The sequence below is a fragment of the Vicugna pacos genome, chromosome 14, assembly GCF_048564905.1.
Source record: "Vicugna pacos chromosome 14, VicPac4, whole genome shotgun sequence".
NCBI lineage: Eukaryota > Metazoa > Chordata > Mammalia > Artiodactyla > Camelidae > Vicugna > Vicugna pacos.
The window spans coordinates 35917363-35944505 of NC_133000.1; positions in this window are offsets into that span (position 1 = coordinate 35917363).

Here is a 27143-nt window from a genome sequence, read left to right on the forward strand (position 1 = left end):
CACAAACACGGGCAGGCAGTCACATGGCAAGCGTGTACAGAAGCTGAGCAGGAAGGGCTTCTAGATTAACTCAATGGACTACATTTCTGTTATACAAACAGATCTCTTCAAGGGAAACAATTAACGCTAATCACGGTGCACTCCCCATGGACAGAGGAAGAGACACGACTGTGAGCACCTGTATAACTCTCCTTTCCCTGTCCTTTCTGGGCTAACTGATGCACAGAAGTACAGAGATCCAGGCATGCAGATACCTGTAAACACCAAAAGCCCATTTCTGGGAGCCTGCAAACCAGAGAGCCAGGGTTTAAATACCAGCTCTGTCACGTACTAGCTCTGTGACCTTGGTCAACTTACTTACCCTCTGTGTGCTTCAATTTCCACATTGTAAAACTGAAATAACAATCAAACCTTCCTTACTGTCTAGTGAAGATTGAAGGATTCATTTATATAAAATGCTCAGAAAAGATTGTAGCACATTTTTGGTGCTCAACAAATGTCAATTTATTCTTAAAGTGATTTACAAGTCTCCTTTCTAATCATCTTATGTGTTTCCTGGCTAGTCCAAGTCCCAAAGGAAATCCTTATTTCTCCTTGTATAAACTCTTGGGGAGCACTCTTCTGTTCCATCCCACCACCTGTTTAAACTGTGGGAGGGGATGCCTCCTCCCCAATACTCTAGGCCATGGAGGGTGTTTCTCCCTTAATATCCCTGACCACTGGCCCACGGCTAGCACTCCTCACACTAACAGAGTGAGGTCTGAGTCCAGGGAGCCAAGCAGAGCATGTGAAACCCTTCATTTCCCCACAGTTTTGGCCACCCTTGGGAAGCACCTGGGATGCTCAGCTCCATGGCAGGACATCCCTGTGCATGATGAGGCAGATTCTGTCAAGGGAAGGCTCACTGTGGTCCAGAGCCACCTGGGACTGGGCAAGTCTCTACTTCTGGTACACAGTATTATGGCACCCATTTTCTCAAAGCCCTGAAGTTCATGGAGAACGTGGATTCATCAGTAACAAAGAAGACATTTATAGTCTGCCTACTCTTTTGTGTCATCTCTCAGTTGGCTGATGGAGAAAACATGTGTATAATTATTGAGTCCCCTTAAGCCCCAACATATGTGAACTAACAAAAATTCTGTGGCTTAACGTTGGTTCAGGGTGACTGTGTAACGGTCCTGACTCTGCTGATGCTAAATTATGGGTATAGGAAATATGGAACCTCCTCAAATATCTTTCATCATAAAACCAGCTTTTCTTATTTTCCTGTTTCTTAGTAATTGCCAAAGACTATAAAATGATGGCTTCACACAAACCAGCAGCTAAAGTTTATGAGCCCTCTTGAGATACCCACTGTCCTAAAAACTTTACATAATTTCTTATTCTCACAATTCTACAAAGCAGATATAAGTGTCCCCATCTCACAGACGAGGGAAATACTCAGAACAAACTGACTCGGGTTCACGTGGCTCAGTGGCAGCACGTGCACGCAAACCCAAGTCAAAAAGCTATACCCCTTCCTATATATATGCAAAATCACCTCCAATTAACCCACAGCGGCAGGTTCAATAGTCAGAGGGCTCAGCACATTTTTCAGGTTTAATGTGCTCCAGAGGATGCTGCTAGATATTTAATAAAATCCTGGCTCACTGGTTTTTAACACTGGAAGAAAAGTCTGATTTTGCCATTGTTTGCACAGCAAGTCTGAAATGTTCACAGTGAGATGACAGAATATAACTTAGATATAAGAAGAATAATTTTTCCAGGTAGACAGACATAATGGACATTGTGTTATCCTGAAGCATTAAAGAAAGAAATCAAAATAAAATAACGTTGTTTAAGCCTTCTTTTACAAACAGGAAAATTAAGACTCTAAGAATGTGCAACAGCACCACCTATGGCGAAAAAGGCCTTCCAGGTTTCTGGGAAAGATGCAACACAAAAATTGCCTGTAGGATCAGAAACAAGAATCAGATAACTAAAACTTCTGTAGCACATACTGAACTCTGCTTCGGGGAAGGGATGGGTATTCAGTATTTAATCTGATATTGTTAATACTCCTGAATATAAACAAAAGACATACGCTCATGGAAACTCATCTTAGAAGAGGAAAGAATCCAGTCCAGTGACTTCATTTTACAGGAGAGGAGACTGAGACCTAGGATCTGTCCTGGCAATCAGCAGCAAAGCTCTCCTAGGCCTCATGTCTTGCACTGTAGCAAAAACCAATAGATCTGTACTAGGCCTATATTCATAAAAGTCTTCTCTGTAGTTTTCCAACAGTAGGTAATTAAATATCTTGCAAAATACTTCCCAAGAGCCAGGAAATCATACAAGTTTGTTGAAATACAAAAACATTTATTTAATATTAAAACATCATTAGCTTTATTTACTCTATTAAAAAATTGACATGTCAAATTGATATTTTAAAAACTATTAAGAGTGCAGAAAAAAATCAAAATTTTCTTCAGTCACAAATGAGATAAGCTTATTCCCTGAAAATGATCAATGTGGATTTTTCTAAACTTAATGTTTCGGGTCAGATTCCTATGAATTTAAAAGTCTGAGTGGATGGTTACATGGCAACATGAATTCTGAACTGTAACAATACACATTCTGTGTAAATAATCTTCAAGGTCGTCTGCTTAAGGCAATTTAAGTATTCCCTGTCTCACTAGAATGATACTGATTTCATTAAGAGTTCATATTGCACTAAAAAAAAATAAACCTGTATCCATGTTATTTTGAGTCATATTTATATATATCACATATGTACATATTGAATATGCATCTGAAATAAGCCACCCTCTTTAGTACTCAGAGTTGATTCTTCTAAACTGTCATTGTGACAACATATTTTTATTGAGCACCTCTTGGTTGGTTTGTATACAAGGCGTCTAACTCTCACAGTAAAACACGGTAAATGGCATCACTCAAATTTCACAAATGAGGAAATGTACTTAAGCCATGAAAAACAACTTAAATATTCATCATCAGGAAAGAAAAGAGAAAAGATCTTACTTATAATATTCACTGACAATCTTTTCTTCCATACTAAGACTACATAAAACCAATTCAGTCTTTGCAAATTTTTCTCTGAATAAGCGTCACTAGAGAAAAACAAGCAATGAGTCATTAGCAATGTTTGGACTTTCAAAGCCCACTCCTCTTTTGCACTATAACCATTATTAATGTTTTGTTTTTAGTGCTTAAAGAGCACTAAAATAAAAAGAAATATATATATTAACTTTTTAAGTCATTAGCTGAGAATAAAACATTTGTGAAAATGTACAATTTTAATTTATGCCACTCCATCTCACATTCTCACTGGTGTCTCCTTTGAAGCCTCATCAGACTGAGATCACTAAAATAGGTCATTTATGGACTCACAGGATTTCGGGAAACCACTCAACTGGAGGCTGATTAGAGGAGCAACTGAGAATGCAACCTGTGCAACATGGGTTCCAGCCCTGAACCTGCCACCGCTAGCTGCATGTGATTTGGGACAAGCTGTCCCATCTCTCAATCCCTCAGCTGCCAAAAAGGAGACACTGATACCTACCCCCGAACACCTGCTATGAAGTAAAACATAAGGAAAGCATTTTAGCCTTTGGTCGGTGCCCACTCAATCAGAGCGAGTTTGGTCATTATGATGATGAGAATGGCTGTTAGTAAATTAAGCTAGACCAAAAAGTAGAAATCACCATAAAGGAGAAACATTTTATGTCAATGACCATTTCCTTTTGAATGGATTGTAGAATGTTCTACAGATTTTTTTTAATAAACCAAGTTTTGTCCATTAATTATACACTTACAGTTTCATGGACAAGTCTCCAGAAATAGAACTAGAGGCCTCTAACCTCTGAATACTAAGAAAGTAAAGATAAAAATAAATTAAGGGGGGAGATTATACCTCAGTTGGGAGAGCAGAGCACATGCTTAGCATGCATGAGTCCCTCAGTTCAGTCCGCAGTACCTCCATTTAAAAACTATTTTTTTGAAGAAATAGAGAATTAAAGCAAAAAAATGGAGGACTATACAATTCTTTTGCAGACTCAACTCAGATTTAAGATGGGGTAAAAAGCATCCTTTACTCAGAGGAAATCTTGAAAACTATGTAAACAGGATCTGAGATGTCTAGTCTTTTAACATTATTCATGAATTCATATTATCAAGTCTTAAAACTACCTCATAACCCACAATGGTGATACTGATCATAACAGCTGCCAACACGGATGGAGCTTCGGCTAAGACTGCTCTGTTCTGACATCTCTTCCCCTGAGGCCTCAACACGCTGAGAGCACTAAATTCGGTCATTCATGAGCATCTCGTGAAAGTCCTCCCTTTGTGCTTCTCACTCCCCCCTCAACAGCCCCTCTGAGGGAAGCACTGTTATCATCCCCACCCAAAGATAAGGCCACTGAGGCACAGAGACTAAACCTGCTCCAGGTCACATCGGCATTAAAGGACATCTGTATTTCTTCTGTTTTGCTATTGACAAAGGAATTTGAGGCATCAATTCAAGAGAGATTGTTAAATAATCAAGTCTGTCTGGTCTTCACCTCAAAGAGCAGATACTATAAATTCCTGATGTAGGATGAGGCTGCCACCACAAACTGACTCAGCTTGAAATTAATATTCAAGATGAAGCAGCAGATATGCATAAATATTCACGATTGTCCACTCCATTCTGTAGTCTGGGCCCTTCACTGCCTGAAGGGGGTGAAATCACCAACCTTGTCTGTGAGGGAAGTGCGGCTCTTCTGGGTCTCATTCAGGCTTCACGGGCTGTTTCACGTTGTACTGTCCTCAATGATTAAAAAGCTCTTAAGATTTTTACACCATGCAAAACTAAAAGACAATTCCGCAAATGGAGCACATTCTCAGGCTTAAACGTTTTTTGCGTAGGCTCAGCAAGGGGGAAAAAGAAACATGACTCTGCAAAGTCTCTGAGCCTCACCGCTCACAGGAGTAGAACGGCCTCAGCACATGATGACTCTTCACATTGAAGGGTGAGAACAAAATAAAGCCGCCCCAACAACAGGCACTCCCAGAGACAGCGCTCAGCAATCTTCTGCACACTCACGGTTGTGCAGCCCTCACCACCATCTATTTTCAGAGCACTCCATCACCCCAAAAGAAACCCCTTGTCCACTAGCAGTCACTCCCCATCCCCCCTCCACCCAGCCCCTTGCAACCATCATCTGCTCTCTGGTTTTGCATGGGCTTATTCTGGGCATTTCAGATAACTGAAATAAAAAATATGTGCCCTTTTGTGTCTGGTTCCTTTCACTTAACATACTGTTATGTTCATGGCTCATCCATGTTGAAGTGGTATCAGCATCTTTTTTTTTTTTTGAAAATGTTAGAGTTTATTAGAATGTTGTAAGTACTATCTAAAAGAGTAGAGTGGAGTATAAGGGATGGGGTTTCAAAGGGAAAAGGGCAGGTTGAGCAGTCAGGGTGGACTTCCCATAGCAGGTGGCCTTTTTCACCTTCCTCTTTATTTATTTATTTCTCTTTTTTATTCACTCTTATGTCTGAATAATGTTCCACTACATGGAGATACTACATTCTGTTCATCCATTCAGCAGCTATGTATGGATGAGGTCCGGAAGAATGAGTGTAAGAGGTGACTAGCAGGGATGGCATTTAAGCAAAGGGCAAGATATGCTTTAAAAAAAGCCAACAAACAGAGGCACAAGGAAATTCAGCACGTTTCTGAAAAAAGGCTTGCAGCAGGACTGCAGTGCAGGGATGTGGTGGGGGGAGAGACAGGAGACACAGTGAGGGAGTCACCTGAGAAGATTCCCAACTGCAAGCAGCTCAGCCAATTCTCCTCCCTCATTGTGTATTTTGGAGCCATTTTTCTAAGTTTTCTCTTATTTCAAGTAACAGCACTTTGACCACACATCTGGTCATATGCATCAGATCACCTTACCTCCAAGCCACACAAAGTCATTCATTGACGGAGCAGCTCCAGGACATAACGGTGATGGAACAGGGAGTCTTGCAGCATCCTGGCCTGCAGGCACAAGCCCTCACGTGTGCCCTGGTGATGTCTGGAAAGTAAAATGCATGTAAATATCTCACTGCTGGTCCACGACATCTGCTCCAAAATTGCCCCAAAATCATGCTGGCAAAGCACTACTCAACACGCTCACTACAAAAAAAAAAAAATCTAAGAAGGCAAATTTAGGCTCTCCCATTGAAAACCAGCAATGATCACTGCCAGTATCTGAGCTGGAATGGTCCTGACTTCAAAAACCACTGTGCAGTTATTTTTCAAATGTGATAGGCATATATGTATTTCACATAGATGATATTACAGTAGGATTTTTCTTTTCAAAATTTCCAGTTGCAAAATTAATACAAGAAAGTTTATATTTCAGTTTTTTTAATCAATTATCTTCCACTTTATTAATTTTGAACTTATTATTATTTCATAAATGGAGCTATGCTGCATATTATCAACCAACTGTTTGGCTTCTGCAAGCAAGACCTTTATGACTTCACTATTTCAGACTAAGCTTTAATGATGCTTTGAGATGGGGGGCCTGGGGCACTCACTAATAGCTTTTTAAATACTGACAAGGATGTGCTATTAAGTAATTCAAAGGCTCTAACTCCACATAAACTCAGAAACCAAACTACACCAAAGCCTTACATTATCATTTTTAAATATTCCTATTCTTTTGAATATTAAATTTCTTAAAAGATAAGACTTTTTTTGAGAAAGACAGCAGCTGTATTAAATTTTCTCTTACCAAGAAGGCAATCTTTATCAAGAATAAAAACCCATATGGAAATTCAAAAGAAGGAGATACTGCATCTGCACTGCCCCTGCAGTCCCAAGGCAGCCCCGACGCCCCTCTCCCAGCCTGTGAATGGTCTTCTAATGACCCTCCCCCTCTTCCCCGCTGCACGCATGCGCACACACACACACACACACACACACACACAGCCACAGCAGCCTTCCCAAAGCACAAATTTGATTACATCACCCCCACTTCAAATCCTTCAGAGGTTCCCTGTTAGAGTTCTAGCCCCACCCCCGACCCTGCCCCTGCTCGCCCAGCCTCACTGCAGTACCCAGGTCCCCAGTGACCTCAGGGGCCCCATGACCAGCTGCTACTTCCCACTCGCCTCCAGGCTCATTTTGATTTTTTCTCAAGGAAGACTTCCCTACCTCCAACCTCCGCAATTTGGGTTAGGTGCCCCTGCTGTGTTCCTAGAATATTCTATGCTGAGTCAACTTATGTCACTGCTAAGCTCTCAAGAAGCAAATATATTTTGCTTACTATAGTTGATCCACCCCTCTTCCCTGGACACTCAGAAGTGTGTGTGTTATGAATAAGTGAGTGAAGGAGTGGGTCTCAAAGGGACAGACAGAGATGTTCTCACCCATCCCACAGCCTTCTTTCTGTAGAACATCAGAAGCAAAACCAGGAGTACCTCTCCTGAGGGTCACTTCCTGCTGACACCCTTGACTGCCTCCACTGTGTCATTTCTAGTAAAAACCAAGCTCCTCCAAAGCCCACCCCTAGGCCCTCTCCAGTGTCCTCCCCAGCAGGGGCACACTCCACCCTGGAATACACAGGGCCCTCTCCCCAAGTCCCCACATCACAAGCCTCTAGGCATCTACCCGGGCTGCTCCTGCCACCTGAGCCACCCTCTTGACTCCTTTTTCTGGCTGACTTACTCTGTCCTCACATCTGAGTGTAGAACACATTTCTTCCAGGAAGTGCTCTCTAGTAATGTCCTTTAGCTATTGGCTGGGCTCCCTCTACAGCAGCACTGCATGGTGACCAACTGGGTGTTTGTCCACCCACTCCTTAGAGACCACGACCTCTTGGAGGCAATGTGGGAAGAAGTGAGACATGACAAGAGGGGTGGGAAGAGCAAAAAGCAAAACCATAGCCCAAGTCACAAATTCAAGGTTTCTTTCAAGAAAACAAGAATAATATATTTCATTTCTGTGTAACTTGGCTACAATTTTTGTGGCTCATGGAAAACAAGAGCTTGATGTTCTAATCCAAAAACCAAGTTACATGCAAAGAAATGTGTATATTCATATCCAAAGGAAGCCAGAGTTGCTCAACAAGTTTGCAGTTAGAATCCAAAGGAACTTTGATAAAAGCAATTTCTCTCTCTCTCCCTTTTTTTTTCTTTTTTTTGGTATCATATAGTTTTAGAAGCATTTGCATGACTAAGTGATGGCTTCAGCCCATGATTCTGCACTGGAGTGTTTGGGGCTGAGGAAGCCCAGATTACATTCACTGTGTAAATATAATCACACCAAAACATTGACAGGCCCCCTAGAGTCTGAGCTGAAGTTCCAAAGCAGAGAACCTTACGTTGCAAGACAGCTCTAAGTAGAAAGTAAGAAATGCAATGTTCTGTACACAATTTCATATGCTATATGGGCCATTAACTGATAGTGCGTCTTGTCTAATGAAACCCAACTTAAATTGTCAATGTTGATTTTTTCCATCTGACCATTTTATGCTAACATTTGATACCAAACCCTCACCCCATACGGACAGCTCAGGCCTACGCTGCAGCACAGTTACATCCCATGGAAGAAAGCCGATCAAGGAAGAACTGGAGAGTTTCCCTTCAGAAGCTTCTAAGTCTGGTTTTGTACCTGTACGTCATTTACAACCACGTCATCGTCAAAGGAGTAAGACCTTACATCTGTGGGGCGTAAAGCACTGCGGTTCTTCTGAACCATCAAAGAACACTGAGCTTTGTGAAACAGTCCTGAGGCACTTAAATCGCACTTTTTCTGAAAGGCTCCAAAACTGACCTACTTCACCATTTCAGGTACAACAGGGAGGTACCCTGATTAGTAGAGAAAACAAGCCCTTGAAGTCTGACAAGGCCCTGCTTGAATCCTTCTACAGCTTTTACTAGCTGCTAAATGGACCAATTCCTTAACCCCTCTGATAAGGCTCCCATTCTGCAAAAGGGGTCTGCCACCACCCACCTGGGAGGCATGGATGAGAATGCAACTCGCAAGCAGGACGTCCGACTGGTACCTGACACGGGACCTGGCTAGTTTCCCTCCGCTGCCCTTCTCCCCCTTTAAACTTGCACTATCCCCCTGGTAAGGATCAAGCCCCAGGAACAGACTGCCCGAATCTTCTGTGTATCCCCGGGTACATGCCTTACCCTTAGGAGGGCAGAAAAAGAACTGCCTCCTTCCCAGTCACTATCAATGCTCTTAAGAGTCTGGGTTCTTTTAACTCTATTTTGCAGGGAGACAATTCCAGAACCGCCCAACCACAATTCACTAGGTTGGCTTCTCTCCTAGCACCCACCCCTTCTCACCTCAAATCTTCTGTCTGATTGCCTTTTGTTCATGGGAAAGTGAGTCTGCTAGGGTGGGGACTCCCTAGGCCTCCCTCCCTCCCTCACAGGTAAGACTACTTTCTCCCCACTCCCCACTCCAACTCCAGCTTCTGAGGAGGCTCCCCTCTCAGACTCTGAAGCCTCTTCATCTTCCCAAGATGCACACGTGGCCACGACCCTCCCTTCAGATTTATTGCTGGGTGGCCCTGCCCACCCTCCAGCCCCTTAAGGATAAATGGCATTTTTCTGAAAATCCCAAATACCGCTGACTGAGACACCAAAGCTGCATGGTCTGGGCTTTCCTCCAACCCAGACACAGCCCTGCCCTCCCTCAGCCTCAGTCGGCATCTCTCGAGAAGAGCTAATCCACATGTAAGGCTGTGAACTCCAGTTAAGAATGATGACTCCCAAAGTGTATCTCTAGTCTGGCTCCTTCACCTGAGCCCCAGGCTCATAGACTCAAGTGACTCTTTGAAGTCCTAACTTGGATGACAAATGGTATCTTAAAAATTCCTCATGTCCACCATTTACTCTGGACTTCGATTCCTGGCAGGTACCTCCCAGACTCCCCATTTTATTAACAGCCCCAGCATCCACCTAGGTGTTTGAGGTCACATTCAATTTCCCCTGTTCCCTCACCCCAGCCCTGTCCTGGAATCAGTCCTCTCATTTATGTCACTAAGCCCATCTCAAGTCTGGCTCTGCAGGGACCACAGTCATATCCCCACAAGCTCACAGCAAGTAGCAGTGAGTCACAGTCCTCCGAATGATGCTCCCTGGAAGGGTAGGCATCTCTGGACACCGGTCACCTCAGAAGGCACTGGATTCTCACAAATGATGCTCAGAAGGGACTCAAGGTTGTCCCGTAGTCTGAGCTTTGAAGGGCCCTAGGTCTGGGGGAGTTCCTAGATAACAGACACACCTGCCAGTTAGCAGATGAGGATGGGGAAACCCAGGCAAGGCTGTTCTCACTTTGACCCCTGGGCTCTCAGGAGCCACAGGAAAGGCCTGTGTCCAGGGCACAGCAGAGCCATCACAGAATCCAGCCTGCATTTGCCAGCCTGGATAACCTAGACTCCTACTTGCGACACTTCTGTTCTCTTCCCCACCCAGAATGTGATGGACTCTTTCAGAAAGTCTGGCCTGTCTCAAGCAAGACCAAGTTAGTGAAAAATGAAGTGTCCACATTTGGACCAGAGCATGAAAGAAGAAAACTGGCCTCATGGCCAGCATGGCAGTAGTGGCCAAACCCTTCCCCTGGGTGAGATGAACCAGGGTTTGTGAGAGAATGCAAGGTCCTAGGTCGGTCAAAGCATCTTCCTTCACAGCTGACTGTGGTGTTGGAGACTCACTACTGCAAACTAACGACATGGCCGTCAGTGATGTACGTCAGCTGCAACAGACACAGAGTCAGCTATTTACTGCCAACATGGGTTAAAAATAAAGGCCGGTGCAGGGAGGCCTGCATGGCTACTGAAGCAAACCACAGACCCGGCTCTGGATGCCCACTGGCTGAAGCAGTGAGGAAGCTACGGTCCCCTTTAACGGTCCCTGTGTCCACCAGATCCAAGTGAGCCAGCTACTTAGGAGAAGGCCATGTTATCCTGATACTCAGAAAAACCAGCCTCGTAAAGGGAACAAAAGAATGGCATGGATTTTAGACACGCTTCTGCCCCATTATGAAGGCAAAGTAAATTAAATGACACGGGGAAGGTGAATGCAAACAAAACAAAACAAAACAAAACCCCGGTGACTGCTTCCTCCAACAGCGACCCCTACAGCTGCTCATCCCTGAGCCGGCCACTTCCTCACCAGTGACCGCTGGCCAGGCAGCACCGTCACGCACGTCACACAGGGACAGCCAGGAACCGCGTGCCGAGCACGTTTGTGTAAAAGCAGGAATCGAGCAAGGTGCTACAGATTTGACTTTCCAAGTTTAAATACTCCATGAAAAAAATCCCTCAGTAGCCGCCTAAATCAATTCACATCACACTTCTTAAAAACAAACAAACAAATTTAATAAGGGCACATTTGTAACCAAATATAAGTAAGATCAAACAAGTTCCTCAAAGCAAGGATTTTAACAGGTATCAAATACCAGTGGGTGATGTGCTAACAAAGCAAAAATTCCAAAAACTTAGAAAATAAAAAGATGACTAGGATAATACATGGATCAAGGCATCTGTTAAGTTTTTGCTTTTTAACTCGATGGAGGCACATCGATTACCCACACAGGGCAATCTGGCTATTTCCAATGCAGGGTGTGCACAGCCCACCTTTTAAGACGCAACAACATGCTCACAGGTCAGTACAAGATAAAAAGGAAAAAAGGAACAAGGAAAAATTAGAAACACACAAGAACAAAAATGATTTTGACAGCATGTACAAGAATTTACGTGAGTGTGTGAGGCCAGGGACGCGGGGAAGGTGAGACCCACCCTCACCTCCTGCTCCATGAAAGGCAGGGGCCTGAGGAGAGCGGCGCTGCCGGGGGACCCCAACGTGGTCAGTTCCCCAAACCAAAACTTCACCTACATGCGTCTAGTACAAAATGTGGTCGCATTTCAGGCTGGACAATTTTTATCACTCCCACCAAAAGTAGCAGGAGAGAATTAGGCTCTGCTCCTGCACCAAAGCATTGTTTTAAAAATTAATGACTGTGGAATAGTAAAAGTAACAATGTAGTAAAAGTGACTGGAGGAGAACGTGCTTCACCCAAGCTCACTGGCCGTGTTATCTCACTGACGTTCAGATGCTGGCTGAGCGCTTATGGTACCAGAACAGAAAGATTCATCAGGAGTGAGGTTTAATGTGCTGCTGTATTTTGATGCCGAGAGCCATGCCTGGTACACGAGGCTCTGGTAAACAATGGTGACAGTGTCAACCACTATGAGCTAAGCATACATCCAGCTACTCCGCCAAATCCCAAGGACAGAATTCAAATTGCAAAAACAAGCTGGCATTCTCTGGTGGGTCTGCAGACTCAGAACGAAGCACTTGCTAAGCAAAAATGTCACCAGTGCCTTCTATGACAAAAGAAGAGGCACTGGCCAGGGGGCTGGGGCAGGGATCCAGGTTTCCACTGCTCACCCACCAGTCTGTCCAGGGGGAGAAGGTGGTCCCTGCTTCCGTTGCACTGAAGCACCTACCTTGACTAACGCCTGGGGGCTCAGCAGGGGGTGACAGGTTAGGTGAACGGAGCCAGCCTGGGAGTGGCCCGGTGCTGGCAACTGTGCCCTCGGCCGTGCCCAGTCTCCTAAACCTGCTACTTCATCTCCAAGGAGCAGAAGGGGAGTGCGGGCATGTAGATTACAGGGCCCTGTGAGGAGAAGTATAGATCAAGGCCACGACATGCCTTGCCCCTTCCTTAAGCCATAGAGGCACATCCGGGGAGGAAGTGAAAATTCATCCAGAGCCCACCAGGCACCACACGCAGGTGGGACTCGGGTCACAGGACTGGCCTGGACTTTCTTTTTTATCAATTCTCTGGAATCTTCTCCTCCAACTTACCAACAACCAGAAAGTAGGATCTGGTCTTAGATAAGTTCAAGAATCACAGAGCACTTCCTCCACAGCGGGCCCGGCAGCACATGCCAGATTCTCTGACCAACACCTGTGAGACCACCATGAGTGCTCACCAGACTCAAGTCCCATAGGCCCTTGGCCAGGAGGACACAGCTTTCCTCACTCTCCCGAGCAAAGGGGGACCACCTCTCGGGAAAGGCATCTCATCTTCTTCTGCCCGAGGGACAGCACGATAGATACACAGGGAAACAGAGCAGAGGGTGGGGGGACGGTAGGCAGCCCAGAAGATCTCGTCTGCATTTCCGAGGCAAAGTGGGGCCATTGACCTAATCACAGGGACAAAGTGAGGATGAATATTTCCCTGCTCTGTCCCATACTTCGTGACGTGCCTTTCCCTGCATAAGGAGCTCATCCGGAAGTCCCTGGCGGTGTTTCTAATGTCCTAACCTAACATGGTGGCTATCAGGCAGGAAGAGAGGGCCTGAGCCGTGCAGGTGCTGGGCCTGGGAGGCAGGAGACACCAGCTCCACCCCTAGCTCAACCAGCGCCTCGTTATGCATCTCGGGATTCAGCATCTCATCTATAAGCAAATGGATGACATTGTCCCAGGATAGGCTGTACAACAGGAATGAAATGAGAGCCATGTAATGAAAGTTTCCCAGTTGCCACATTTAAAATGGTAAACAAACATAAAAACAAATACTAGAAACTGATTTTAAGAACAGATCTTACTTAATCTACTGTATGTAAAATTCTATCATTTTGACATGTAATCTATATAGAAAGTAACAAGATAGTTTACATTATTTTTACTAGACAAATCTCAGCATTTGATGTGCATTTGACCTACAGCACATCTCAGTTCAGACCAGCCTCCTCCCCAGCGCTCCTAGCGTCAGTGGCTGTGGCTACTCTATTGGACAACAACTCCAGGGGTCCCACCAGGGGTCCTGGCTGAAAAGCGGGAGTAAGTGTCCAGACTAACCCTAAAAGGATCTCTCTGAAACAAAGGCGGATTCACTTTTAAACATCTGAAAACCAGCGGGCTGCACCTCCCTCACCCCTTGGCTACAAGACAGCCCTCCTCCTTGCTGATCTCTTTCTGGTTGAAGGGAAGCAATCCGGTACACAGCCAGAGTGGCCTGGCCTCCAGGTAGACTTACCTGCTGTTTGTCCAGCCCCACGAATTCCTCCTTCTCAAACAGGATGCAGAGGAGGGGGATCTTGTCCCCAGAATTGTCAGGGGCCCCATCCAGCCACTTGGATTTAAGCATGATGAAAAGAGACTCAGTGAAGTCCTCCATCCTCTTCTCCACCACCCTGCAGCCCTCATAGATTGAAGGCCACGTCGCTGTGTGGCTGCTCAGCCATCTCCCCATGCAGTCCAAAGACAAAGAGCTGAGAGTCGTAGAGCGTGGTGCCATACAGCTCCTCTGCATGTGGAGCTTCTAGAACGTCTTGGCCGAGAGGCAGTCAGTTATGGTGACAAGTCCCACGACCTTGCGGTGGGTCTGGAAGTCGCTCCACCCATTCTCGGGTGCATAGTGGTGCCTATAGTTGATACAGACTGCCCACTGGGAGCCGCACGGGCTGATCTGGCTCACCAAGGAGATTCGATTTAAATGCAAAAGAAATTCTCCTCTGAGATGATCCCAACGGATTGGACCACCATGGGGAGTGTCTGGTGGTCCTCAGCACACTGCACGGTCAGGTATGCTCATGTTGCAGGCCCTGCCTAGAGGGGAGAGGAGATTGAGGTACATAATGTGCTGTGGGCCACAGGCCTCTCTGGGTTGTGGTGACCTGGTGTGTACCAGCCAGAAGGCTAGGGAAGCCCAAGCAAAGCCTGGTGTAAAGTTTGTCCTCAGCGTCTGCACATGGTTACCATAGGTTGGATCACATTACCCAGCTGTTGGTCTAGGCTTCCAGCCCCTGCAGAAAAGGGTCATTTCTTGTTTTGTGTTTCCTAGCACCTAGCCAGGCCCTGATGCAAAGTCAGTGCTCATAACTGCTGAATAAAGGAATGAATAAAGGAACTGCTTCCCCAACCCTCAGCAGAATATAGTGCAAAGAAACACAGTGGGATCAAAAGATCTGGATTTCAATCCAATTTATTTGAACTCCTGAGCAGCAGAATAATGGAGAAGAGAACTTGCCTTGGGGAGGAGGGTACAGTTCAGTGGTAGAGCACGTGCTTAGCATGTACAAGATCCTGGGTTCAATCTGCACTACCTCATTTTAAAAAATGAAACAAATAAATAAATGAAATTACCCTCCTCAAAAAATATTTTTAATTCAAAATTCATAAAAACACCTTGCAATTACACAATATTGTAAACTTGACTATATTTCAATTAAGAAATATCCTTGCTTTACAAGAATATATCTGGATTACGGAAGTTTGCAAATGTAAGATGCCTAGGGTACCACCCGCATAAAAAGGGGGGACTGTACAAATTTACTATCCCTCCTTTATGAGCTATATTTCCTTTGGGGGGGTTATAACTTCTCAGAGTGAATTTTCTCAGATTAAAAAAAAGAAAACTTTACCTGATTCTCAGTACTGCTGAAGAATCAGATAACCCTATGAAAGCATCTGACCCACAGAGGTTACTCAATAAATGTTTGTTGAATGAATGAATAAACAAGCAAAGTGAATGCTGCCCCTGCCACAGACCATCATAATGGTACTGCTTGGAAATCCCAAGCCCACGTTCCACCCAACTCTACACTAACCATGTGCGTGACCTGGGCAGGCCTGTTTGCTTCTCTAAGCCCCAGTTTAAACATGAAAAGAAATGAGGGTAATAACACAAAGCTCAAATGGTTAGTGAGTCAATAATGAATTGTACTCCAACTTTGCAAGATGGAACCATTAAGGAAAACTGGGCAGAGTCCATTGGCTCTCACCATATTATGTCTTACAACTGCATGGGAATCTATATTACATCTCAAAATAAAAAGTCTACATTTTTAAAGAGGCTACAGAGATTAAATGAGCTCACTATCTCAAATAAGGAACACATAGTACAAATAGGACAATGCCCAGCCCATGAGATACACTCAGTAAACATGCCCTCTGAACCCACTGGTCCCTCCAACTTCAGAGCACGAGGATGGGTACTTGTGGCCAGAGGCCACTGCACCTGAAGCTAACAAAGCTAATGGTCCCCACTTCCAAGAGCCCCTGCCAACACCCTAGGTCTAATTTTGTACTTGTATTTTTTTTCCTTTATATTAAATAGATACCCCCAATTGCATAGTCTTCAGGTCACCAAAACCTGACCACAGAGATCATGATGGCAGCCCTCCTTGGTGAAACAGTAAAATGAAAAGCCATTTCCACAAGATCTCATTGTAATTCTACTAGGGAACGTCACCCTGGACCAAGAGGAAGAGGATTGGGGAGGAGGGGGCAATCTGGGGCGCACAGACCCAGGGGCCACATGTCCCATGTTGGACTTTAGATTCAACCCTCACCCTCCAGGAATTTCAAAATATACACAAACAGAGTGCTAGGGACAAGATTTTTTTTTCAAAGAAATCCCTGACTCCCTAGCAAGTCTTGTTTCTACCGAGACACAAATGGCTTATGTTTATAATGTTTCACAAAAGCCCTAAAATATTATCACCCCAAGTTGACACATTAAGAAACTGAGGGAGAGAGGTTTATTACATTGTGCAAAATTAGAGAGAGGCCACATCAGACAGCGTATTTAAACCTGAGCCCCTGCTCCAGTGCTCACACTAGAAAATGTGACATTCTGTCTCTCCATGCAATAAATCTCTGAAGAGTCTTTCCTGTGCCACCTGGAATCACAATCACATCAACTTTCCACAAAGAGCTATGTCACCACTTGGAGAACTTATCAAAATCAAAGGTTTGCAATGGGAGGAGAGATTTGTGTTTTCTGTTTCTCAAAGGAAACATGGCTTTAAAAGAATCTGAAAAGCACTTATCTAGTCTAAGCCTTAATTGTGTAGAGAAGGAAATGGAGGCTAAGAAGAGATAAGGAAAGGGCCTTATTAACAAATATTGCCACAGTACACCACCAAGCCAGCCCTGGGCACTGCTGGGGGAGGATCTGGGAGGCCCAGGAGAATGAGTGTTAGAAAAAGGAAAGAGAAGAAGCATACAAGTCCCTCTCTATACCACCATACCATGAAGTTCTATCAAATTATCCAGTATAGGTGTGGCTGACATTAAGTTGGGCTAAACAGGTTGTAGAAGCCTGGAAGTCTCAACCATAGAGGAAATTCCAACATTTACTATTTTTTCCCCAGTTCAAGTATAAGATCAGTGGGTGCTCCATGCCAGTCACTAAATGAGGCCTGGAGTTCTCCCAAATACATATCTCTATTAACATGTGTGCAAAACACATTCAGGCCCACCAGAAGAAGAACACCTACAAATAAGAAGGAATTACTGAAACTGTAGGCAGCCAACCAGCATATATTTCTAGGAAAAACAGTGCTGCTAGAAATGGACTCATGGACATAGAAAGCAAACTGTGGTTAGCAGGCAGGAAAGGGGGGAGGGACAGGTTAGGAGTTTGGGATTAACAGATACACATTAATAAATATAAAATAAATGACAAGTACCTACTATTTAGCAAAGGGAACTATATTCAATTTCTTGTAATGAGTTGTACTAAAAACAATCTGTAAAATATGTATATATATATATATGCATATATATAAGTGAATCTCTGCTGTACACCTGAAACTAACATCATAAATTGACTATATTTCAATAAAAAATAATTTTAAATAATAAGTAAAAATAAAAGCAATGCCATTAAAAAAATAAAAGAACACTGTAATCCCCTTAGCTGATGTTGGTGGAGAACTCTGGTTGCAAGCACCAAGTCCACTGGATCACTCCAGCACTGGCTGTCACTCTTTCTGACCATCAGGGAGTCACTTGGCTTCACTGAGGTTAATTTTCTCTTCTGTGAAAGTCTACAGTTGCAACTAATGATGTATAGAATCTCATCATTCACAAACCCAACAATTAGTGAGGACTTCCCATGGGCCAGGCTCCGGACAGATGAAAAGATAGGGTCCCAGATATATTCATGGGTAGAAGAAGTTTATGCCATAAAGACATAAATTCGTCCTGTTTTGATAGACAGATTCAATGCAATTCTCATTAGAATGCCTACTAGATTTTTCATGGAATGTAACAAGTTAATTTATGGTCAGGAACAGCCAACAAACTTCTTTAGAACCACCACTGGGGAGGGGTGGATAGGTCATTCATTTCCACTGCTCTTTCTGAAGTGATGAAATCGTCCTGGAATAATAATGATTGCACCACCGTGAATATGCTAAAAGCTGCTGAATTGTACCATTTAAGTGGGTGGACTTCATGGTGTGTGAACAATATCACAATAAAGCTGTTATATGAAAAATATTTCTTGACGATAATTTTCCCTCTATACAACTAGTCTGCCCCACAATTTAAGAAAAACAAAAAAACCAAAACAAACCAAACAGTGCCAGGAACTCTTTAGGACTGCAATGTTCCTGGGTCTCCAACGTCTCTGGTGGTGCTGTTCCTGTTAACACACACTAGCTGGGCTGGACTAGTTAGGGACTGTAACTATCTTTTTAAAATCGACGATTACACGTTTCACCCTGGGAGAGGGAAGGATGGACCGTGTCACAGCCTCATGCCTTCAGCTCATTTTTAACTGAACCAAGCCCTGCTTTCAACACTGTAATCCCTCTCACTATAAAAACACGTGACATCAAGTATCGCCATCATAACACCTGAAAGTGTTCAAGGTACTTACCTGGGACAGAAACACTGAGGGAGGAGACGGAAGCTTGCTCAGCACTGGCGCTCCCTTTTCTCGACTCCACCAGGAGAAGCTGGGCTTTACAGCCGGAGGCTCTCAGCCTGGGGAAATATCGCCCACGCCGCTGAGCTGGACCTCAGGGAGCGGGAAAGAGAGAGGAGGGCAACCCCAGGGTCGCGGGACAGTGAAAGCTGGGGGACGGAAGTGGGGACGCGGGCTGCAGCCCCGCTCGGAGGCCAGCCCCAGTCCCAGCTACCCGCCCCCGTCCAGGTCTGCAGACCCCACCGGTCCGGGACACAGCCCGCCCAGGGTCAGGGACGGGTCGGCAGCCGAGGAGAGGAAGCCCTATAGGAGAGGACTCAAGGGCGGGAGAGGGGAAGGGGATGCAGGCCACGGACCTTGGGGATCCCGGCTGGGGCGAGAGGCGGCAGGTGCACACCTGGCCCTTCACAGGTATGGCCGGGGCAGGTGGCGAGGGTAGAGGGAGCTGGCCCGAGCCCCTCAGCTGAACACACGCTGACTCGCACCCTTGCAGGCTGTGACATACGAACCGCCCTCCCGCAGCCGCCTGAACCCTTTCCCCTGAGCCCCGCACCTTGCACTTCCATAGCTGGAATCCCCGGCCCAAGGCAGAAACCAAAGGCCTACCAGGAGACAGAACTGAGCAGCCTTTGGGGCCAATCCCGGGCTCAGAGATGGGAGCTTACAACCCGCGGTCCAGCTGGCACCGACAGCGCATGCGCAGGAGGGCCAGGAATCCGCTCTGGGTTCTGCGAGTGAAGCTGGGGAAGCGAGGGAGGGAGAAGATGGGAGGGGGAGGGAGGGGAAAAATGGAGGGAGAGAGATGGACAGGAGGAGCAGAGAGAATGGAGGGATCTGGGGGGGAGGGGAGTAGCAGAGAAGGAGAGAAAAATCATTATCTCTTGGGGCACCCTGGAGGAGGCAGCAGTCCTGCTTCTGCACACTTCTCTAACCCTTCAAGGCCCACAGCTCAAATTTTACCTCCCCAGTGCAGCCCTCCAGCAGAGGCCCCTGCATAACCCCTATGTGGATCTCACCCGTTGTCCCCATGCGGAGCTGGGTTTCCTGTTGCTCTGGGAACCAAGCACCTGCAGGTGTTGTCGCTCAGAACTACCTTGGGAAGAGTACGAATTGCCCTTTTACACTCTGAGAAACAGGCAGGCATGATCTCTACCTTATCTCCACTGTCCCAGATGTTGGGCTGGCGGGGAGTGGGAGGTAAAATGTTAGAGCCCCAGAAGGAGCAGACTGCCTGAGTGTTGGTACATAGTCCCCAACCCACCTGAGTAAACCACACCCCACCCTAGGGAATCCATCAAGGGCTCACAGTAGAGGTCCATGGGTGTGGGAAAGCTGTCCTCAGTTCCGTGCCCAGTTTTCTAGGTAGATAGGAGTGTTACTGAGTCCAAATTCATTCTGATCAGTGTAGGATAGGCCAATAAGTCAGGAGACCAGGTGTTGGACCATGGAATAGTAAGTTTCTGCAGACCTAGATGGCAAACTAATGTCCTGGAAAACCATCACCCTAAGTAAGAATCCAGGCTTCTTTCCTACTTGCTTGGTTGTTGCAAACTTCTTGGTGTAGGAGTTCTTTGTTGTTAGAATCCTTTGCTCTTGCAGCTCTTCATCTGGGTCACATCCCTGTAATCATCCAACAAAACAAACGTTATTTTCTATTCTGCAACTTGTTATCTTTTTATGAATGGAAAAGTGTTAAATATCCTTAAAGGTCAGAGCCTTCAGAATAGGCTCTCCTGTATATTTCAGGTTCTAGGCAACATTGTTTTACAAGCAAGATGAAGCCTAGGAAACATAGCACAGGTTTAAAGTCTAAGGAACAGATCTAATATGGTGTCAGATTTCTTCTTTTCTAATACCGAGGCAGAAGCCACTTGAGGATTAATATCCCTTTAAGTTAAAAATAAGTAAAACTTCAAAGGAATTTACATACATAGGTGGGAATGTGCATAGCATATCAGGAAAATCATACAAAGGATTGTAAACAGTGGTATCTCCAGTGAGGCTTGAAAGAACAGAGGATGAGGGAAAACTTCTTTCTCTTGTGTATTTTTATGCTCTGTTTGATTTTTTTTTTTTACCATACGCATGTATTTCTTTTTCAGTTAAAAAAAGTTTAATGGAACAAAGGAGCAACTAGCCCAGCAAATACAGCAGCCATGGAATCACTGAGCCATCACTTTTGATTTAAGCCAGGAAGCATTTATTGACTCTCTCCTATGTGCACAGTGCTGTTTTAAGACTTCTGTTATTATTTACTTTTTTTTAATAAAATAATAACATGTTATCCCTCAACCCTGCCCAGGGCTGGTTGAAAACCAACTGAGTTTTTATTGACTTGTTTTCCAAGGAGTAGAGATGAGTTATAAACAGAACATATCTTCAGGGCAAAACAGGCGGAGTGGTTTTCCAGCAAGCCAGACAGCTATGAAGGGTTTTCAGTAGAGGCACCCAGAGGCTGAGAGAGAAAGCCTCCAGGACCCTACAAAAAGCTGCCCAAAGTTCCTTCTCCATGGCACTACTACAATAGGAAAGAACAAATCTGACTCCATATTAGATCTGTTCGTTTGACTTTAACCCTGTGCCCTGTTCCCTAGGCCTAGTCTTGTTGGTTCCGTATCTGTTGTAAAACAATGTTGCCTAGCACCTGAAATATACAGGAGACCCTATTCTCAAGACTCTGACTTTTAAGGATATTAACACTTTTCCATTCATATAAAGATAACAAGTTACAGAATAGAAAATAACATTTGCTTTTTGGAGGATTACAGGGATGAGACCCAGGTGAAGAGCTGCAAGAACAAAGGATTCTAAAAACAAAGAATTCATACACCAAGTTTACAACAACCAAGCATTCCCGCTTCTCCTTTTTAATATAAAGAGCCTGAATTCTGACTTGGGGAGATGATTCTCCAAGACATTAGTTTGCCATCTTCTCAGCTGGCTTTCCAAATTATAGTTATTTCTTGCCCCAAAACCTGGTCTCCCGATTTATTGGCCTGTAATGCTCAAGCAGAACAAGTGTGGACTGAGAAACACAAACATACATGGAAAGTACCCATTTGGTATTTTAAATGACCTGCTTCCAGTAGTCTTTCTGACATTTTCTTCTCTTGACCACTCCTGCTATGTTTATGTAAAACCTGTCATGTGGACACATTTCCATTTCTAGCAACTGCCCTTCCAGGTAAGAACTGATGCCAAGAAGGCAATGGAAGTTGCTAAAAGGTATTACCTGGTCAGAAAAGAGCAGAAGTGTGTATTGGCTGATGTTCAGGAGCAGGCTTGGACACCTGACAGTATGTCATAATTACGGATAGACAGCTGGGCACCAAAGGAGAAGCATCTAAGCCTTCATGAGGGACTTGTTGGATAGGAAGGAAAAGTCCCAGACTCGGATCCCACCACGAGCTTCCTTGGCGAGGCTGGGCAAGTCATTTAAATTCTCTAGGCCTGTGCTGTCCAACATGGGAGCCACAAGCCACATGCAGAATTATGAAGTTATTCTGTAGCCAGACAGAATTATAAGTAAATATTTTATTGAAAACACTCAGCAGGTATAATGTTTAAAAACATTACTGGTTATTTTTGTATGTCTAGCTTTCTGTGGTTTGTAATGCCTGTGACTAATGATTCCCTTACAGTGAGGTATTTTGAAATTATAAGTTACTGGACACAGTACCTGTCAGCCGAGGGAGGCCGATGTGTGGTTCTAGGTGAGTGGCCCAAACGAAAAAATGCACGAGGAGTTGCCATACTGCTGGACAGACTTCAGCCGGAGACACCATGGGGTTAACAACAGTTTATTGCCACAGGGAGGTGCGCGCCTATGATGCACTTGTCCTGATTTTATCTGTTTCTGTCAGCACATGCGCGGTCTGAGTTTCTTTGTTCATTAGGCTTACAGAATATCTCTAGCACATGCGTACTTTTATTTTCTTTGTTCTAAATCTTATATAATTGATGCATGTGTGGAGCAATTTTTTACTGCATACTATAAACATGCTCTGATCATGGCCTTGGGTCCCACGGCCTTAACTCATCTCAAGATCAGCTCACATTCCACCTCCTAGGTCGTGGGGTCCTTAGCCCACAGGGCAGAGCATTGTGCCCAAAGACCATAACAATACAGAGTACAGCATCCTACCAATACACAGAGAGCAACAATAGCCAGGACAGTTAGGGTCCACCTCCAGGAGGACGTCAAGGATGACCACCAATTTTTAAGGGGGTCTTGAGTTACATGATCTATGCGATCCAATTCCTGATCTATTTCATGCAGTGCCTTAGCTACTTCCTTCTGGTGATCTGGTATATATATACAACATTTAATATGTAACATAGCGCATGTGCCACCCTGGATTCCAGTGAGAATATCTAATGTCATTCTATTTTGTAAGACTACCTTTCGCATCTGGGTAGTCTCGTCTAACAATTCCTCTATAGCTCTTCTAGTAACATTCAGTACAGCTGATATGTGCTGAGCTAAAGCTTGTACCTGCAATTTAACACTGATGGTCTCAGCACCAGGCAGAAACAGGGCCATAGGATAAAACCACCAAGCTGCACGCTTCCCCCAGTGCCACCAGGTGTGCAGTGGGTCCCAATTTGTGGGGTGCTCTGTTAAAGTGGGCCAGATATGTCCGGACAAGTAAGCTCTATGCCAAGTACAGCACCCTGTCCATTTAGCTGGGAGATAAGACCATCTGTGGGTGCCACATACCCACAGATACCCTGGTGGCAGGAAATCGGTGGGTTTTGTACCAATTAGAGGTCGTCCATCCCATCAGGTGAAGGCATTTAAGTTATAAATAATTTTGTCACACAGGTCTTCTGGGAGCCACCCCACTGTGCGGTTTGGAGCCTCGTGTTTAAACCGCTGCTCAATACAGAGGGGGGCTTAAATTTCTCACTTTCACATGAACACTATTCATCGATCCCCACCCATTCCATACAGTCCTTCCAATTAGGGGGGCGTATAGCACCGCTCACGTCAGAGTATTTCTTCAATAGTCTGCCACCACAAGTCCCAGGGGGATCTCGCTGTCCTGTTGGCATTCCATTGAATCAAGGTGCTCCAATTAGCTCTGGACGCGGGGTGGAGGTGCCACGGCAGTCCATCTCCTGCGTCTACAGGAAGTTCAGTATAGACCCAACAGTGAGAGACATTGTGGACTAGTGTGAATGTGTGTGCCCAGGAGAACATGGCATTTGCTGTTACCCTGGATGGAAGGACAGAGCAGAGGTGGACACCATGATTGGCAAATCTCTCCCTTCTGGGAGGATGTAAGCCACTTTCTCATCCTGTGAGAGTACAGTGGCAGGAAGGGCTGTTCACCCTGGTCGGTGGTACCATACCAACCCGCCCACACTAGGTTGGTTACACTGTGGAAGAGCTTCAGGAGCTATCAGTGGAATTGCCCAAAGCCATAGGGCTTTTGCTCCTTTAAGTAGGGACACTCCTGTTTTCCCTAGAGTAACATGCACATCAAAAGGCCATTCCCCCACTCGTGGGGTTACCTGCAGGGCTTTCTCTAGCCCATCGCCCCATGGTTCCAAAAGGACTAGCCAGGGGCCTTCAGTCTGGACCTGATTCTTCCATATCCAGGTGTCCTGTTTTCCTGAGTTTAACACCCTGGAGGCGCATAATATTAACGCATGCCCCACTATTGAGACATCGGAGGCATCCTGCACGGGCCCAACTCTGAGCCTCAGAATAGTCCCTTGCAATAACTTTTCCAGTGGGCTCATACCTGTACGACGAGGTGTTCATTCAAAAGACGTACCGCCTGTGGCAAGACACTGTTCTAGCCTCGCCCTTGTGGTTTGAGAGCCCTCAGTTTGTCCTTTAATAGGCCATTGTACCTTTCAATCATTCCTGCTGCTTGAGGACGGTAAGGCACATGTAATATCCAGTTAATATCATTTTCCTTGGCCCATCCCTGGGTCTGTTGGGCAGTGAAAGGGGTCCCTCTATCACTTTGTATTTTTAAGGGAGTCACATAGAAGGCCCGTAAAACTTCCAGTGCTCTAATAGTAGAGTCTTTGTAGCTCGGGGCATGTGGTGAGCAAAACCTAGACCAGTAGTGTTGTCTACCACTGTCAGTAGGTACCGCAAGCCCATACTTGGAGTAAAGGGGCCTACATAATCTATTTTCCATACCTGCATTGGCTGAATTCCCTGTGCAATCTTCCCCATCTGTTGGGGCCATCACTGCTGGTGCGGGTGGTGCTTAACACACCATGGACACTGCTGCATGGCATCTTTGGCTTCACTGTGTCTCAGGTGCAGGCCCCACCGGTCTGCTACGTGCCTCATTGTGTATGAGCCAACATGACCAAGTTTCTTATGGAGCCAGGGACCTATATCGGGTCCTGGGACCATAGCCTGTACAGGGCGGATTTGGGCTAGCACATCAGCAGCATCATTGCCAGGTGCCAGAGCTGGGTGGTGCCCTGGTACGTGGCAAACAGTATATTGGCCTTCTTAGCCTTTTTCCCATAACTGTTTCCACATCTTTTGTCCGCACAGAGGCCAGTGCCCAATCATCCAGTCTTGAAGGGCCCATTGGGTTATCCACAATGTAAGGCCTCAATATACAGCCCAACTATCTGTACAAATCTGCAAGGGGCTAGTTTCATTCATCAACACCAGCCATACTGCCCGTAACTCGGCCCATTGGCTGGATTGGCCTTCTCCAGTCTCATACCAGAAGGCTTCAGTGGCAGGGTACAGTGCTACTGCCACCCAAGTGGGTGGACTGCCCTTACAATATCCATTAGTATACCAAGCAGTTCCCGGGGGTGGCCCTTTCCCTTCACGAAAGGGACTGGGCACAGGGTCCACCCCTTATTGTGGGAGCATCTGTACATCAGGTGCAACAAATTTCACAGGCCCTAACACCTGCTGCAACTCTGCAGCCAAGGGGCTAGTGGTGTACTGGGCCCTCTGTTCCAAATAAGCACCCCATTTCATCAGAGTTGGGGTTTGGGCAGTTCCCAATCGGGGTTGCTTTGCCCATGTCTGTACCCATCCTGCAATAGGGTATGTGATCTGCACTTGGACCTCTTGCCTCCCCATCAGTGGTTCAGTGGCAATCAAGGATGCATAAGTTGCTAGAAACTGTTTCTCAATCAGAAAATAATGACATTCAGCCCCTTTCCACACCTGAGACCAGAATCCTATGGGCACTTTCCGCTGCCCATGTTTCTGCCATAAGCCCCAGCTGTATCCATCATTGTCCACATGGAATGTCAACCAGAAAGGGATGTCTGGATCTATACTGTGCAGTGTTTGTGTTTGGGCCACTGCCCTCTTAGTTTCAGCAAATGCACATTCGGTCTCATCAGACCAATTCCAGACTTCTCCCTTTTTAATCAGTTTATATAGGGGTTTGGCTATTTGGGCCAAATGAGGAATAAACACCCGCCAGTATCCCAGAAGACCTAAATAAGTCTGTAACTGTTTAACTGTTTCAGGGTGGGAATATGCCTGGATTTTGTCTATTACTGCTTCAGGCAGCACTTTTGTCTTACCCGACCAGACAACACCCAAGAACTTGACAGAATATTCAGGTTCTTACACTTTGTCCTCGTTCACGGCCCACCCCTAGCCTGCCAGGGCTTCTCGGAGTGCTGTGGCACTGGTTTCCAAATCTGAAAGAGAATCAGAGGTTAACATTATGTCATCAATATAATGGAACAAGTGAACGGTATCCTGTTTGCTCCATGTAGCCAGGTCCTGGGCCACCAGGCCATGTCACAGTGTAGGGCTGTGCAGATATCCCTGTGGCAACACAACAAATGTCCATTGTCTGCCTTCCCAGGTGAAGGCAAACTGTTTTTGTCTCTCACGGGCTATGTCTATCAAGAAGAATGCATTAGCCAGGTAAACAACATATTGACAATTACCCAGGTCATGGGACAGTAAGTCTATCAAATCTGTTATATTCGGCACAGCTGCATGCATTGGGGGAGTGACTTTATTCAGTTCCCCATAGTCCACTGTCATCCTCCAGGAGCCGTCTGGCTTCCGCACCGGCCATACTGGAGAGTTATATGGGCTATGCGTAGCCCGAATTATACCAGCTTCCTCAAGCTTCAGAATAGTCTGTCCTATTTCTTCATGGGCTCCGGGCAATCAATATTGTTGGACATTTACCACTCGTGTGGCCTGTGGCAAAATCAAAGGTGCATGATGAGGATGCCCCCGTGTAACTGTTTTCACCACGTGGACTCTCAGGCAAAATTCCCCTTGAGTCGTCTGTATTTGCAATCCTTGCAAAATGTCTATCCCCAGAATGCATTCAGCTACTGGGGATATATGCACTTCATATGCAGCAGGGGGCAGACGGCCAATGCCCAAAGTCAGAGTCACTCGTTTAACACACACTTGCTTGTTTCCGTATCCTTCTATATCAA